The sequence below is a fragment of the Hippopotamus amphibius genome, chromosome 7, assembly GCF_030028045.1.
Source record: "Hippopotamus amphibius kiboko isolate mHipAmp2 chromosome 7, mHipAmp2.hap2, whole genome shotgun sequence".
In the NCBI taxonomy this organism is placed as follows: Eukaryota; Metazoa; Chordata; class Mammalia; order Artiodactyla; family Hippopotamidae; genus Hippopotamus; species Hippopotamus amphibius.
The window spans coordinates 136,880,113-136,896,247 of record NC_080192.1 but is presented as its reverse complement, the minus strand read 5'-3'; the positions used below and the strand labels follow the sequence as shown (position 1 = coordinate 136,896,247).

At 43.0% G+C, this 16,135-nt stretch overlaps 1 protein-coding gene across 1 annotated transcript in view; it reads right to left on the bottom strand.

The window, feature by feature from the left end:
- The window catches only part of CYRIA (CYFIP related Rac1 interactor A), a 56,147-nt gene that overhangs the window by 24,832 nt on the left and 15,180 nt on the right, over positions 1–16,135 (bottom strand). The window lies entirely within an intron of this gene.

The following is a 16,135-nucleotide window of genomic DNA, read 5'->3' as shown; positions in this document are numbered from 1 at the left end:
TTTTTATTTTTTATCCAAAGAATCAGGTATTTTAGTCATAAGAGGCAGAGTTTAGGAATATTTCACAAATTTTTTACCTTTCCTCTTCCCTAATCCCCTTAATCCTTTATAGTTAGTGTTTCAGCTTTGCTTTGTTTCTGCTCCATTGATATGGGAACATACCATGTCAATGGACAAGCAAAACAGAGAGGAGGTTATTAAAACACCTGCCCAGAAAAGTAAGTTTCTTAAAGTTCCTGAGGAAAAGAGTTTAGAAAACAGATTTACATTCCCAGGAACCCCTCTTAGCCTGTACAGGAGGTCATGTTTCCCAGGCAAGTCAGAGGCTCTTGAAATTTGACATTTCAATGGCAACGAAATTAGTGTAGCAATGAAAAGGTATAACATCCAAAAAGTTATTCTCAATAAAATTGCAGCCTGAGGCACTTTTGCAAGGGTGAATCAAATCTGCAGAGAAATACAAATTTGTTACATATCTGTGATCCCAACCTGAAAAAATAGGGAAACTGTAGTTATTACTTAAGTAAATAGCAAAATTTCTACTTCTCTCAGCTCTAGACATGAAAGCATCTTCTTCAGGAGGCCATTGTCCATTCATTCATTCTACACATATTTATGGAGCTGCGATTTGATGCTGGGTGCTGTGCTTTTTGGAAGACATTTCTCTAACTCATGACTAAGACACCTTGGCTTGTGAAGGATCAACTGGAAAAATCACTGGACCAATAAAAGGAAGTGCAGGGCTGTAATTTTCTATCCACATGGCTTCCGACAGTACTTATGTTGTTACAGGAATTTAAAAAGATATGCCACTGTTAGAAAGATGTGTGGTGAAAAAGGAATAAACAAAAAGGATGATGTTGTGCAGGAACGTACATAACAAGCAGTTCCCTTGAGTGCAGAAGGTGGTATAATCTAGTCTACACAATCCCCACTCTGAGAAAATACTCATACACTTGCAGACATCATTCGTCATATAAGTCACTAATGTGAAGCTAGGAAAGAGACCATTTAGGGAGGTCTGTTTGCAATCCTAGCTCTGTTTCCTGTTAGCTCTGTTACCCAAGGCAAGGTACTTAATTCTCTAAGCCTCAGTTTTCTCATCTGCAGAAAGAATTTTTGAAATGTATCTATTTCATCAATTCATGAATATTAATGAGATAAAATATAAAATGCTTAGCACGGTAGTTATAAGAAGTGTTCAAGAAACATTACATGATAATTACCACCGTCATCATCATCATGACTATCTTAACAGCCTTCAAATACTTATTTAGAATTCCCCTATGGAAGACAAATCAGATAGGTTGTATGTGGCTCTAGGGAAGAGAACTAGAACAAGCGAGGAAATAATGAGGAAGATCTTCCTTCAACGTCGTGAAAAAATTGCTAACCATTAGGGTTTTCGGAATACTGGGTGATTTGCTCTGTGAAATAGTGAGTTTCCTGTCACTGGTGGTGTTTATGTAGAAATATGGTATATTATCCCTTAAAAATACTGTAAAAATAAGTTGGGCAGAAAGTTGGAATATATACTTCTTAGACCTTGCCCCCATCTCGAAATATATGAATATTTGGGCATGCATGCACATGTACACACCCACACACACCCTCCCACACACAGTAGGAGGCAAACACCATGCTTCTCTCTTCCAAAAGATTCTTCCCTCTTCCCTATTCCTTCTGTCATTGTTTTCTTCCTCTCTTGCCTTGATGCACGTTTCCTTTTAAGATATTTTTGAGCAAAGCCCTGTAAGAGTTCTGCCAGATTAAAACTCAGAACTGGTTCAGTCCATCCCTGCCCCACTAGGCAACATTCACAAACCCTCCTGGGTCTCTAAGGAAACAATCTGTTTCCAATTGAACGAACAATTCCAACTCAGACCCGGAGGCACTTCTTGTGGGAAGATGATTCTACTGTTTAGTAGCAGCCCTGACTTTCATATAAAATGCCTTAATGGAAGTTAAATATTCTTAATTTCCCTACTTTTGTGCTATTAACATGTCACAGGAGACCTGAGTGGATTTAGCTTCCTCCTAAAAGTCTGCCTTGTGTAGGATTTTACTTTCAGAGTACCTGGGTGGGAAATACGTCGTCTTTAAAATTAGTAACAGACTGAAACAAACATGTGGAAATACATCCAAATATTAGCTGGATGCAGAGTTCTATCTGTTCAAAAGGTTACTTAAGCTGGTTGGCTGATGTGGTCAAATATTTCGAAACGTGATTTTCAAAGGTCAATAACTGGAGCTATTCTAGATGTATTCTAAGTGTTTCACATCACAAACAGGAACTGTCTGGAATGATGACTATAGGACATTATGTAGTATTAGGGGTCAAGTCCAGTCCTAGGGAAGGTAGAAAACATGCATTTCAATGCAAGCTCCTTGAATAAATACAGAAATAGTTCATTTCCTTCACGGCAAAAAACAAAACAAAACAAAAAAACGATGCTTACTGTTCCCCTCCAAAAGGACAAGAATTCATGGAAGTATATTCTGGTTTAAGGTCTGCAACTTGAGTTAGCATCACAGATGGGCACTGGGTAGAGACCATGGTTGTTTTTCACTTGACCGCAGCCTCTACTTGGGAAGACCCCTCACCCAAAGAGCTTTCGCTACACCCCCAGCCACATTCCTCATGACAGAGCCTCTCCAGTCTTTTCAAACAGCTCCGAAGTGCATACAAAGTACTTTTCTATGAACCCGTTACTAATGAGATGACTTAGTTAATCAGTATGAGGATTATGTTTTAATATTTGATCTTGCTCAATAAAAGAATTTAGGTAAGTTACTATACACTCTTAGAGAATGCAAATGCTTACGTAATGAAAGTGAGGGGAAGAGGAAAATAAAAGGAGAATAGTAAGATGAAGGTAGAGAGGCAAGCAGTACGTGAATTACAGGTCATCCAGCCACTAAGATCTTCACATTTGTTGGAGACGACATCAATTTGGATCTAAGCTTCTGAGTGCCAAAGCAAAGGGATAAAAATGCCTCCAGATTTGGTGTTCAGAAAGTAAAAACGAACAGGTTACACTGGAGAAGTACAGCTTTTTTTTTTTTTTTTTAAAGGAAATAATGATCATGGCTAAGAGAGAGCTGAGACAAAGAGAAATCTTCTCCAGCTCAGAGCAGATTGATACTGATACCTGAGGAGGAGCAGAGTCTCAGAGCTCCCGTGGGCACAGAAGAGGTTTTACAGCTGAAAGGGTGGGAGAGAAGGCTGGTTGGCAGTCCAGGACTGTATTTAGGGAAGCTGGGGACTCTGGTTTCCACGTTCTGTTCAGTGACTCCTTGGCTACACTCCTACTGTGACCTGTTGCTGGGTCAGTCCCAAGGAACTTACCGGCTCTTTGCCACTCTTCCCTATGGGGTGGGAGCTTATATTAGAGAGAATACGGCAATCCAGCTGGTGCTGATTCTAGGCAGTTTCTACCCGTAAAGAAGCTGTTTATTAAGTACAAGGGACAGGAAAGGTCCCCCTAATAATAAAGGGGGGGGGGGGAAGAAGAACCAACCTGAAGGAGGAGAGAAGTATAGCAAAAAATATAGATGCAAAAGTACTAAAATACTAGGAATACAATTCATATAGGAGGATGATAAGAGGGATTCCAGGAATAAAGGAGCCCAAGCAACAATTTATAAAGCATGTTTATTATTTAAAACCAGTATGTTGATGTTTGTATTATAAAGTTTAGGCTTCCTTTAACACACACACACACACACACACACACACACACACACACACACGTCTCCCTTGACATCTTCAGAGATCATCTTAATGTGAAGCCTCCCTTGGACATGACATAGCTGCAGTGGTGCCCCTGAGTACTGCAAGATCTGAATTCACTCCTGCAAGGAGGGTCTGGTAGAGGCGGAACAAGAGAAGATCACAAGATTTTGTCTCCCAGGTGAAGACAGAGGGAAGGAGATGCCAGCTGGATAAGTACTCATGGGGTAATGAGACCTGAAAACACTTTTTCTGGCTCTTACTTGGGATGTTTCCTGCTTTGGAGATTGGCATTGGAAGGTGGTCCTCTTTCCATCTGTGGCCACTCTGGATGGCCTTTTGCTCTTAGAGGCACCAGTCTTCCTCCATGACTGTATTCCCTAGGACTGCCCTTTCTCTACCAAGGTGACAGTGTGTGGGAATCTGGCATGATGGCTTTGTATATTTGCTGGGCCTGTTTTCCCAGAACATTGCAGGTTGGGACTTACTGATAAAGATTAGGACACAGCCTTGAGGATCTGCAGCACAGAGCAGGCTGAAATAACAACGTGGCCTACTGATAGTATCAGAAGATGCACAGCGTAAGTGGTAAATAATGAGCTCCTAGAGAAGAGTCTGAAAGAGTCGCACAAATATGAAGCCCCATCCCACGCCCCCATTATTCTGGAGCAAGTCATTTGAGCTCTGAGTCTCAAGTTGCTCAGCTACAACAACAATAATATAATAATCTCTTCTACATGAGATTCTTGCAAAGACTATTGAAATGAGTGTAAAAGCACTGTGTAAAATACTGTGCAAATATTAGCTATAATTATTCAACATTACAACTCATTTTATGGTTTAAGATATTCAGTGAATCAAAGAAATATAATATTCCCAGAATCATATAAGTTGCGTTTTTCTTTGTGTTTCAGGTTTGGTCTCCCAAGATCCATGATTCTTTATGTAAACTGCTTTACCATCAAGCTATAATCAGGTAAATATTTAAAGGTATTAATAGCTAGCACTCCAAGAGAATTTCCTACATGCCAAACACTGTATTTTAGATATCCTTTTTTTTTACTTTATCTTCAAAATATACCTAAGAGGAAAATATGTTTCTTAGGGATTAGAAAACTGAAATGTATTAAAATTAAATATAGAGGCTAATTTTAAAAATATAAATCCTTATGAAAGAAAACTAAATTTTTAAGAGAACAATATTTATATGTGTGTGACACTTAGAGGCTGGGGTCTTCAGATAACTCTATATGAGTGAATTCCCATTTTCAACACAAAAATCCCAAGCAGAAACAAATGCTTTTGAAAATAGCAATAAGGAGGTCATCCTTTTAGTAAGTACTCAAAAAATCATCCAAAACTGCAATTTTTAACCAAATGGTTGTATCCGTGTTTAGTCCTTTTCATAAATATAGCATAAAGTCCAATGTAAAAATAAATATCTAATGAAGAAAACCCTTCCAAAGGGCCTCATGAAATATCTCTACTAAAAAGGAATGAAATGCCAGAGGACAAAGAGGCAACATACAGATTTTCCAACAATCAAAAGAGGGGGTCAGTCGAGATCAACGCCCACTCTGGTCCCAGCAGACTCGGTTTACCTTCCTCAACACTGACTCTTGTGGTGACAGTGATCTATCTAAATAAAAGGAAAAATCAAACTCCTATCCCCCTCAAAGGGAATCTGGTAGCAGTTTGATGGGAAGTTTCTTCTTTTCCCTTTGGTTTTCTAATAAAAACACCACCTTAAATAACTGCCCTGAGGGAACTAGTCAGTCACTGGTTGAACACCCTGAATACCTGGGGCATGTGGGGGTGGGGTTTTCAATGACAGAAGCCATGCACACAGCACTCCAGTGATACACATTCTATTTAGGGAGACAGCACAGGTTTGGTTGAAGAATATAATCGACCTGGAAGCATGTAACAAGTTTCTGATAAGTGGTAAGGGCTCAAAAATGCTATTTAAATGTAAAAGCAGTAGTATGTACTGTAAGCACTGACCAGAGTGAAGATGATGTGAAGATGATGTATGAGAACATGCACATTTTACTGACTGTCCACTGTGCCTGGCGCTGTGCTTGGAGCTTTCACACACTTAAGTTCACTCAAACCTTACAGAAACTCTTTGGGTAGCTATAATCATCTTCATTTATTGGAAGAAAAAGAGGTTCAGATGGTTAAACATCTTTCCAAAGATGATAGGAGCATAAAAGATAAAGTCACATTTGAGCTGGAGGGTCTGGGAACCCGAAGTCCATACTCTTTTTCCCACAAGAGGAAACTTGGTGCTCCAGACCCCTAGGAAGTCCCTGTTTGGGGACTCTCAGAGTCTGTGGTCTGTGGAAAGTGCCTGCAGGGTAGTGTATTATTGAAGGTATGTGCTCCTTTTTCTGGGGAGAGAGTCTACAGTTTCTGTTAGATTTCAAAGCAGCCTGCTCTATACTAGCACTGCTCCATGGCATGTACAGGGAAAGACATATTTATTTAGGAATTCAGACAAGACAGAAAACCATGTGGGGTGGAGTCTTCCAGAAAAGCTAGCTTCATAGAGGAAGTGAACTCCACCCAGGCATGAAGGACCCTGGAAATCGGTACTGGCAGAGAAGAGGCCTCCAGCTCGGGCATCAGGAGTGAGAAGAGAACAAAAGACTCAAGTTGGGTGACTGGTGAAGTCTTTCCAAAACAGAAGGCTTAGTCGTCAAGGTTCCTTTACTGCTATACAATTTTGAAATGGGTCCTTTCACATTTTTTTCCAAATTGTCTAGAAGGAGGGTGTTTCGCTAGTCACTGTAGGAGTGTGAACTGTGTTCCTGCCAAGGAGGCTCTCATCTCGCAGGGGTGATGACTTGGGATGTATACAAGGTATTTTCTATGACTACTTTCTTGGCTCTGAGCTCAAAACCACTTCCATGGGAGTTGGCTCTAAGGCTGCTTAGTACAAAATGATGACTCTCCTAAAGAAATTGTTCTCTGCTAACATTTCAGTTCCAAAAAAGAAAAGAGAGTCAAAGCACGCGCGTGCACACACACACACACACACACACACACACACACACACACACACGCGCATATTTTTTTTCCTATTTAGAACTCTGTTCTTGTTTGGAAGGAAAAAAAATAGGATTAGCTGTATTCCCAGAATGTAAAACCAAATAAAATCATTTTAAAAAGATGTGGTCAGAAAGACACTGGAACTCACCAAAAAAGACACCCCACATCCAGAGACAAAGGAGAAGCCACAATGAGATGGTAGGAGGGGCACAATCACGTTAAAATCAAATCCCATAAATGCTGGGTGGGTGACTCACAAGCTGGAGAACAGGTATACTGCAGAAGTCCACCTGCTAAAGTGACGGTTCTGAGCCCCACATCAGGCTTCCCAACCTGGGAGTCCACCAACGGGAGGAGGGATCCCCAGAGAATCAGACCCTGAAAGCCAGCGGGATTTGATTGCAGGACCTCCACAGGACTGGTGGAAACAGAGACTCCACTCTTGGAGGGCACACAGAAAATGTGCTCACCAGGACCCAGAGGGAAGGAGCAGTGACCCCATAGGAGACTGAACCAGACCTACCTGCTGGTGTTGGGGGATTGCCTGCAGAGGTGGGGGGGTAGCTGTGGCTCACTGAGGAGGCGGGGCACTGGCAGCAGGGGTTCTGGGAAGTGCTTATTGGTGTGAGCCCTCCCAGAGTCCACCATTAGTCCCACCAAAGAGCCCGTGGTCTCCAGCACTAGGTGGCCTTAGGCCAAACAACCAACAAGGTATGAACACAGCCCCACCCATTAGCAGACAAGCAGATTAAAGTTTTACTGAGCTCCGCCCACCAAATCGGATTAAAGCTTTACTGAGCTCCACTCACCCAGCCCTACCCACCATCAGTTCCTCCCATCAGGAAGCACACAGAAGGCTCCTAAATAGCTTCCTCCACAAGAGGGCAGACAGCAGTATCAAGCAGTATCAGCAGTATTTTGTCTTGTGGAACTGAAAACCACAGCCACAGAAAGATAGAGAAAATGAAAAAGCAGAGGACTTTGTACCAGATGAAGGGACAGGATAAAGCCCCAGAAAAACAACTAAATGAAGAGGAGATAGGCACCCTTACAGAAAAAGAATTCAGAATAATGATGAAGATGATCCAGGACTTTGAAAAAAGACTGGATGCAAAGATCAAAAAGTTTACCAAAGACCTAGAAGAATTAAAGAACAAACAAACAGAGACAGGCAACACAATAACTGAAATGAAAAATACACTAGAAGGAACCAATAGCAGATTAACTGAGGCAGAAGGGCAAATAAGTGACCTGGAAGACAGAATGGTGATAATCACTGATGTGGAAAAGAATAAAGAAAAAAGAATGAAGAGAACTGAAGACAGCCTAAGAGACCTCTGGAACAATGTTAAACGCACCAACATTCGCATTATAGGGGTCCCAGAAGGAGAAGAGAGAGAGAAAGGACCTGAGAAAATATTGGAAGAGATTATAGTTGAAAACTTCCCTAACATGGGAAAGGAAATAGCTACCCAAGTGCAGGAAGCGCAGAGCGTCCCAGGCAGGATAAATCCAAGGAGAAACATGCCAAGACATATAGTAGTCAAATTGACAAAAATTAAAGACAGAGAAATATTATTAAAAGCAACAAGGGAAAAACGACAAATAACATATGAGGGAACTTCCATCAGGTTAACAGCTGATTTCTCAGCAGAAACTCGCAAGCCAGAAGGCAGTGGCAAGATATATTTAAAGTGATGAAAGGGAAGAACCTACAACCAAGAATATTCTACCCAGCAAGGATCTCATTCAGATTCGATGGAGAAATCAAAAGCTTTACAGACAAGCAACAGCTAAGAGAATTCAGCATCACCAAACCAGCCCACAAACAAATGCTAAAGGAACTTCTCTAAGTGGGAAACATAAGAGAAGAAAAGGACCTACAAAAACAAAAACAAAACAATTAAGAAAATGGTACTAGGAACATACATATCGATAATTATCTTGAATGTAAATGGACTAAATTCACCACCCAGAAGACACAGACTGGCTGAATGGATCCAAAAACAAGACCCATATATATGCTGTCTACAAGAGACCCACTTCAGACCTAGGGACACATACAGACTGAAAGTGAGGGGATGGAAAAAGATATTCCATGCAAACGAAAATCAAAAGAAAGCTGGAGTAGCAATACTCATATCAGATAAAATAGACTTTAGAATAAAAAATGTTGCAAGAGACAAGAAAGGACATTACATAAAGATCAAGGGATCCATCCAAGAAGAGGAGATAACAATTATAAATATATATGCACCCAATATAGGAGTGCCTCAATACATAAGGCAAATGCTAACAACTATGAAAGAGGAAATGCAAGGCAGAAATAGAGACACAGGTGTAGAGAACAAACACATGGACACCAAGTGGGAAAGCGGGGAGGGTTGGGGAGGAATGAATTGGGAGATTGGGATACCAAATTGTACACTCTAAATATATGCTGTTTATTGTCTGTTAATTGTATCTCAATAAAAGTTCTTTAAAAAAAAAAGATGTGGTCATCATTAGAAATTTGTTTGTTTACTGTAAGTAAGACATAACAAAGGACTCAGGCCCAGGGTGTGGGCATTGTGAATTCTGACTGTTGCCTGTGTACAAGATTTCAATGCCCAATATTTATGATTAGAGAACAAGCACTCAGAAAATTTCTTTTGTAGCTGCAACTATTGGAAAGGAGAATTTCTAAGCCAATACCACTTTTTTATCAATAAAGAATAGAAAGTGAGAAAAAAATAGAACAGCAGCCCTGCATGGTTTGATTTGCTAATATTCTTCTTAAGATCTAAGATGATAAATACTCAATGCCTCTACCAGAAGGGGCTGGTTTTCTTAGCACTTTAAATGAGACAATACCTTTTAGAATCTACAATTTTTAGCATCCCTGGTACAAAGACTTTAGAAATCAAAGACATTTTTTATCTATAACTCCCTATTTTGGGGATTAAGACATCCTGGTGGAGCCCAATATTTTTCTGCAAAAACAGTTAGCATATAAGCACCCTACCAATCATAAATACAGCAATGACATTTTGTATAACATCACCTCTTGGTCAAACATGTGTCTGGACTCATTTATCCTCAATATGAACGTGTGTCAAAGCTAGGGAAGATGATATTGGACCCATTCTACAGATCAGAACTTGTGGGTCAGGTATAGTAAGTGTCCTTCCCAAAGTCTTCCAGATGGAAGTCCCAAATGTCCACAGAATACATTCCACATTAGAACTGGGGTCATCTTTTTAAAGCTCTTATTTTATAAAAAAGCACTTGCCCAAGGACCCAAAATCCATTAGGGCCAAAGAAGGAAAGTTTCCTGGCTGCCAATCTCTTACTCTGTCCACTAACACAAAAAGTAAATGGGACATTGAATTCATGTTTTTAAGGCACTAAAGTGTAAGGTGTAGTGTGTTGCTGCCAGTGGAGGGTTTCTGCTCTGTGTCGTAGGGTCTCCCTAGAACATGCTAAACAGCTACCAAACAAGGACATCCCCACTGGTGGTTCATAACACCCTGTGCGCTTCTCTCCTTCCCTACCCTGATTATCCTAATTCAGACCCTCAGCAGAGCTTGCCTGCATCCTGCAAAGAGCCCCCAAACGGGTCCTCCTGCCTCCAGTTTTGTCTCCTTCCCATTCACTTCCAGCTTTCTAAACACAAATCTGACGATGTTACTTCCTGGCTTAATGTGCTTCCATGGCTCTCCAGGGCCCACAAGATGTAACGCATACTACTGAGTGCACTGGGTGCAGGAAACCTGGCCTCCAGCCTCTGCCGGTCTCCTCTGTCCCCTCTCTTCCTCCGCACCCTTGGGCCCTACACTCATCACACCCTGCACTTCCCTAAAGAAGCCTGCTCTTCGCTGCCTCAGGGCCCTTGCACATATTACTCCTTCTCTTTACAAATATAATGACAGCTAACATTCTGTAATGATCCGAAGGCCACAGTGATGAGAGCTTTTCATGTATTATCAGATTTTAATGTTCACAACCACCATAGGAGCTAGGAACTCTTATTATCCTAATTTTAGAGATAAAGAAATGATCTTAAAGATTTTAAAAGTTTCTCAAGCCCACAAGTGGCAGAGCTGGGTCTGGAATCCAATTCCATCTGACCTCTAAGCACTGGCTCTCAGCCACTGCCTCCTCAGAATTTCCTGTCAAGAAAGAGTTTGGAAATCAAGGCCTGCAGAAGAAACCCCCAAATCTTCCCTCTTCTTAGACTGCACCTGAAGTGAAATAAAACCCACTCCCTTGGGTGAGCTCTGCTTCTCTCTGCTCACCTAACATGCTGTGTTTACTCTGCCACAGTGCCTACAGTGTGGACACATTTTCCCCCATCTCTGAATGTAATGTCTTCTTGGGCAGGGCTGTTTTCATACCTCCTTGTACTCCCAGCACTGAGCACCAGGGCCTGGTACACAGTCAGCCAGAAGATTCCTTTTCTGGCAAAGAAATCCTTAGGATTGTTCTGTCCCGTGGTTTCAAATCATCCATCAGTCCAAAGCAAAATGAGAAATAAAGGCTATGGCATGAGCCTTCCAGAAAGCTAAAGGTATGCGAACATCACTATGCTACAGTGTTCTCATTTATTTTACTAAATGATAGTGACGGCTGCATCCTAAGTCCCAAAAAAGTTTATTTTGAAATTTTACTGGTTTATGGAATTCAAAAGTCTAGGAGTTGCTAACCTGGTCAGTTACTCAGCCCAGCTTAGGAGCGTAGCTGCTGGTCTCTGCTCTCAAGCTGGTGCCTCCAGCTGCACCCTGCGACCTGCCTTAGTTAGTGTTACCATAAGTTTGACCTCCTAACTACAACAGAGCCATGAGATTTCACCAACAGAGTGGAGGGAAGAAGTCCAGTTCTGGCTTTAAGAGTGTTTCTGGCAACTGGATGTGATTTTAGGAGGGCTCTTAAGACAATCTGCCCTTCAACCTGATCAGACTTGGAGAAATCCTGACGGCAGCTGGGGTGACAGCTGCTGCCAATGTCAGAGGAGGCTCGCAGGCTCCCCACACCACCCTCCAAAAGCAAGCGACCCCTCTGGCTTGCCTCCCATGAACCATCCAGGGAGCTGGCCGGGAGGAGAGTACAACTCTGATATGTCTGGTATTCACACAACTCAGAAACACTTTCTCCTAGTAATCACATAACCCATCATACATCATTTATACTCCTTGATTGTTTTAAATGATAAAAAAAAAAAAAAAAACCGGCTGAGCATCAGCCTGTAAAATATCAGATACAAACCAGGTGCTTTAAAAAATACTTCTCAATTAAAGGAAAGACACATTTCTTAAATGATAAAAGCACCTGCATTTCTGGGGGTGGGGGTGTAGGGAATGCATCGATGGAATGAAGTAACCCAGCCCATAAATTCCAGGAGCCTGAATCTGCTAAACCAGGTGAGCGATTTTAGATAGCTGGGCTGGGCCGGACTGGAATTCCCTGCCCCAGCTGTCACTTCTGCAATGAAGTCGTAGGGTTCTCTGTTTCGTTGTCGAATGTGGTGCCAAGAATCCAACAGATGATTTCATTCCAAGATGAAGGAGGGAAACTGGGTGAGTCTATTAAGCACTTTCATCTGACAATAAAAATGAGTTAATGGCTAAAATGTGTTTTCGAAACGTTTTAACACTACAAGTAATGGCACTCAAATGGGAAAATGCCTTGAATATTCTCATCCATCATTAATACCACAGTGTCCCTTAAAAGAGCTGGGCGTTCCCGATGGAATACAAGCTGCTAGAGTCGAGTTGTAAGGCAATCCATGGGAATTCTCAAAAAAAAAATACCAAGAGACCATTACGGAGCCAAACGATTAAGTGCAGGTTTAAAATAGTCCTTTCAATATCTGAGTTCAGTTTTCTAAAATAGACTATTGCCTCCTCATAGCTAATTTCCCCATAAACATCAATATTACAGCAGCAAAAAAGTCTCCGAGAAATGAGGGCAAAATTAGATTCTTTTTTTAGGGAATGTGCCCCCTCACCCCCACTCCGTTCCCCAATTTCCAATACTCGTGAGTATGGAAACAATCAAACTGGGGCTTTGTTCTGGACCAGCCCGCCGCTGGGAAATCACTAGTGAATTTGTTCCCTTCACTTGTGAAATCCAGAACACGGCGAGCAGGAAACTGCTTGATAAGCCTGTCCCTTCCCTAGCGGGGGGGGGGTGGCAGTCCCAGCCCCCCCGGGCCACTTCTGCCCCATTGCAAAGGGAGAGTGACCCCTGCAAGGCAGCAGTCTTCCTATGCCTTCCACTTGCTGAGTAGCGTTGGGAAAGCTATTTATTCCATCTCTCTCCGATGGCCTCGCTTCAGTCTAGAACTTGAAAGGGAACATGGAGAAGCCACCCAAAATTTGGGCTGTTCCAACTGTCAGTGATTTAGATGAAATACACTTTCGTTTCTCTTGGATTACCGATCTCCTTTGTCCAGAATTGCCTCTCAGGTATTTACACCCACAGAAGCCAGGCTCCTCTTGCTCTGAGTGCGGGGCTGCAGTGGAGTCTTGTCTTGTGTGCTATTGGCCAAGCCCTCCCCTCTGAGATGCTGGAGGGCCTCCTCGCGGTCCCCTCATCTCTGAATGGTCCTCCTTAAGTCTCTGCTTCCTCCATCTAATCTTTGAATGTCCGTCTCCCATAGCTGTTCCTCACACCTTTTCTCCCCCTCCCAGGTAAGACCCTCCTCCAGACTCCGATTTTCCTTCACATGCAGAAGACTTCTCAACCTCTAGCCCCAGATTGGACCTCCCTCTTCAACTCCAGGCTGGTAACTCTAAGTGAATTTCCTGCAAGCATAGCAATTTTGGGAAGACCTTAATATTTTTAAGTTCTGCCCTCCACACATGTCCTCCTCCCTCCTTGTGCAAAGAAAGCCATCGTCATCCACTGAAATATCGGCCAGAAACCTGAGTGTTGACTGAGATTCTGCACCTGCTGTCCCCCTTAGACCTCATGTGTCACCAAACTCTATCCAGGTACTTTCCACGTCTCCCTTGGCCCTGACTCTTCTTTAAGCTCTTCTGGCCGAAATCTCTCCCCATCATCTCCAGCCACTATCTTGGGCTCTCTCTCGCCTCCCCGCAATCCAACACCAGTTACCCCCAAGCACCTTGGATCAGGTAGCGGACTCTGCACATGTTACAGGAAATGTGCCGTGTAAAGGGAACACTGGTGAATTAAGTCTCTTCTATTTCTGTTATCTCACAATATAACTTAAAAAAAAAGAAAAAGGTTTTCCCCCAGTCCCTGCCTGGCTCTCATTCCCTGAGCAGCTGCTCCACACATTTTTGCCTGAGGTTTCTCTGCCTCCAGAGTTCACTGTCAGGTGGTGAAATATGACCTTATAGGTCAAGGCACCGGGAATTACGATGCCCATGGAAGGAGTCCTTCTGGGAAAGGAAAGCTCCCTGAAGAACTCCATCCGCCCCAATGCCAGGGACTGACTTGATTTGTAAGTCTAGGTTTTCAGACACTGAGTTTTCTTAAACAGAGGCTCACCCTGTATACCAAAGGTGGCTTTGTAATTGACGGATGTGTCAAAGCATTAGGGGTGTTACTTCCCAGTTCAAATTTATTTGCTGGGGGGGATGTCAAAAATTATAGAAGTACCAAAAAGATCAACAAAAGGAAGTTCACATACTGAAAACCTAAAGAATTTGAAGCCAAGGGAGGTTGGCGTGGTCCATTACATCTCAAGTGTCAAGGTCGTCCAAATGGCCGAAAACCTCCCTTGAAATCTCAGAGGCAGGAGGGGCTCTGCTTTGGTCTCCAGTTTCTGAAAGGAGCAAACTCCTTGATTTCAAAGTACCCTTCGTCACAAACCAAAGTAACATTTTAAAGTAAAATCCCTAGCTTGCACACCAAGCAAGCACTGAAGGCCATCACTGTAAGCTGGGACAGGAAAGGTGGGGGAGGTGGCAGTGTGCTGAATGCCGGGAGGTGGGCTCTTGTGCAGGGACCTGCTTCCTGAGGCGACTCCCTGCCCCAGTGGGATGTGGAGTTGCTGTGCAGAAGGAAAAAGACATGTTTCAGTGTAAATGCTTCCCAAGCTGGCTGTCAAATTAAGATGAGTGTAATTTTTCACATGGTATTCAGAGCCAAAAAACCTGACCCAAAGCTCTCTTTCAAGTTTCAGCTCCTCTGAACCCTCTGTACTTTGGTCACACCAGAATACGGACAGCGCCAGCAGCTCTGGCCTCGTTCTTGCTTCTGTTTTGCGCTCACGCTGCTGCCTTTGCCAGGAATGGCCTCCCCGCTCTCCTCTGCCTCTCGATGGCCTGTCTTTCAAAGCCCAAATCAAATTGCATTTCCTCCCAGAAACCTCCTCTCCCTGACCCCTAGGCTGAATTAACAACCTCTCTTCCTTGCTGTGAGTTCTTTCAAGGGCTATGTCTTCTTCATTTTCAGAATGTTACCCATTTCAACCACCCCCACCCCCCACTCCTCCCCACCCAAGCTCCAAGGACAAGTCCAGCAGGAAGCCTCTTCAAGGATGGCCAATGGACGTTTTGGTGAGCAGTCACTGCATAGCAACGACCATAAGAGTGTCAACTGCAAACAAGGTAACAGAGGAAGGGTCATTGGGAAGAGGAATAGGTTGGAGAAAATAAACATTTCCCAAAATAGAGATATTCTGTTGTTTTATGATCATAGATGACTTTGAAGATCTAATGAAAATCAGCCTTCTTAGAAAAATGCAACTATGCACAGACCCACAAATTTCTGCATATAATTCCAGGAGGTACAATACACACACTGACACCCAAGAACGGAAATCCCTCATTTACTTTAATATCGCTGATTTGAGTGTATTGACAGCCAGGCAAGATGAGGGAGGCATTTCCAAGTATGTGGACCATGGACCACGGACCACGTTGAAAGGGAAAAAGAGTCCTTTAGTGGCAATCGCACAAGCTGGGGAGATTTTGAGCCAGTCTTCCACCCTTCTGAATTTGAGTCTTCCTCGTCTGTAAAATGCAGATCATAATACTTCCTCAGCAGCGCCTTACTGAGTACCTAAGATAATGCAGGGAAAGCACCAAGTGTAGTATCTGGCCTGAGGTCCGCCTCCAGAAACAAATGCTAGTTTTCTGCACCTCCTGTCTCGCGTATAAAAAAAACTGCAACCACAATGCAAACAAGTCATTTCCCTTTCAGCAATAAATTCTGCACGGCTGCTTTGCAGCGAGGGAAGAAGGCGACGGAGACCACCGCCTCGGCGCAGAGGGGAGGCCGGCGCTGCGCGGCTGCTGCGGGCGCGTTCGCGCGGCTATTAATCATACAAGGGCCCATTTGTGACAAACACAGGTCACTCCCTTTGCATGACAAGGCCTATGGGCCCACAGAGGC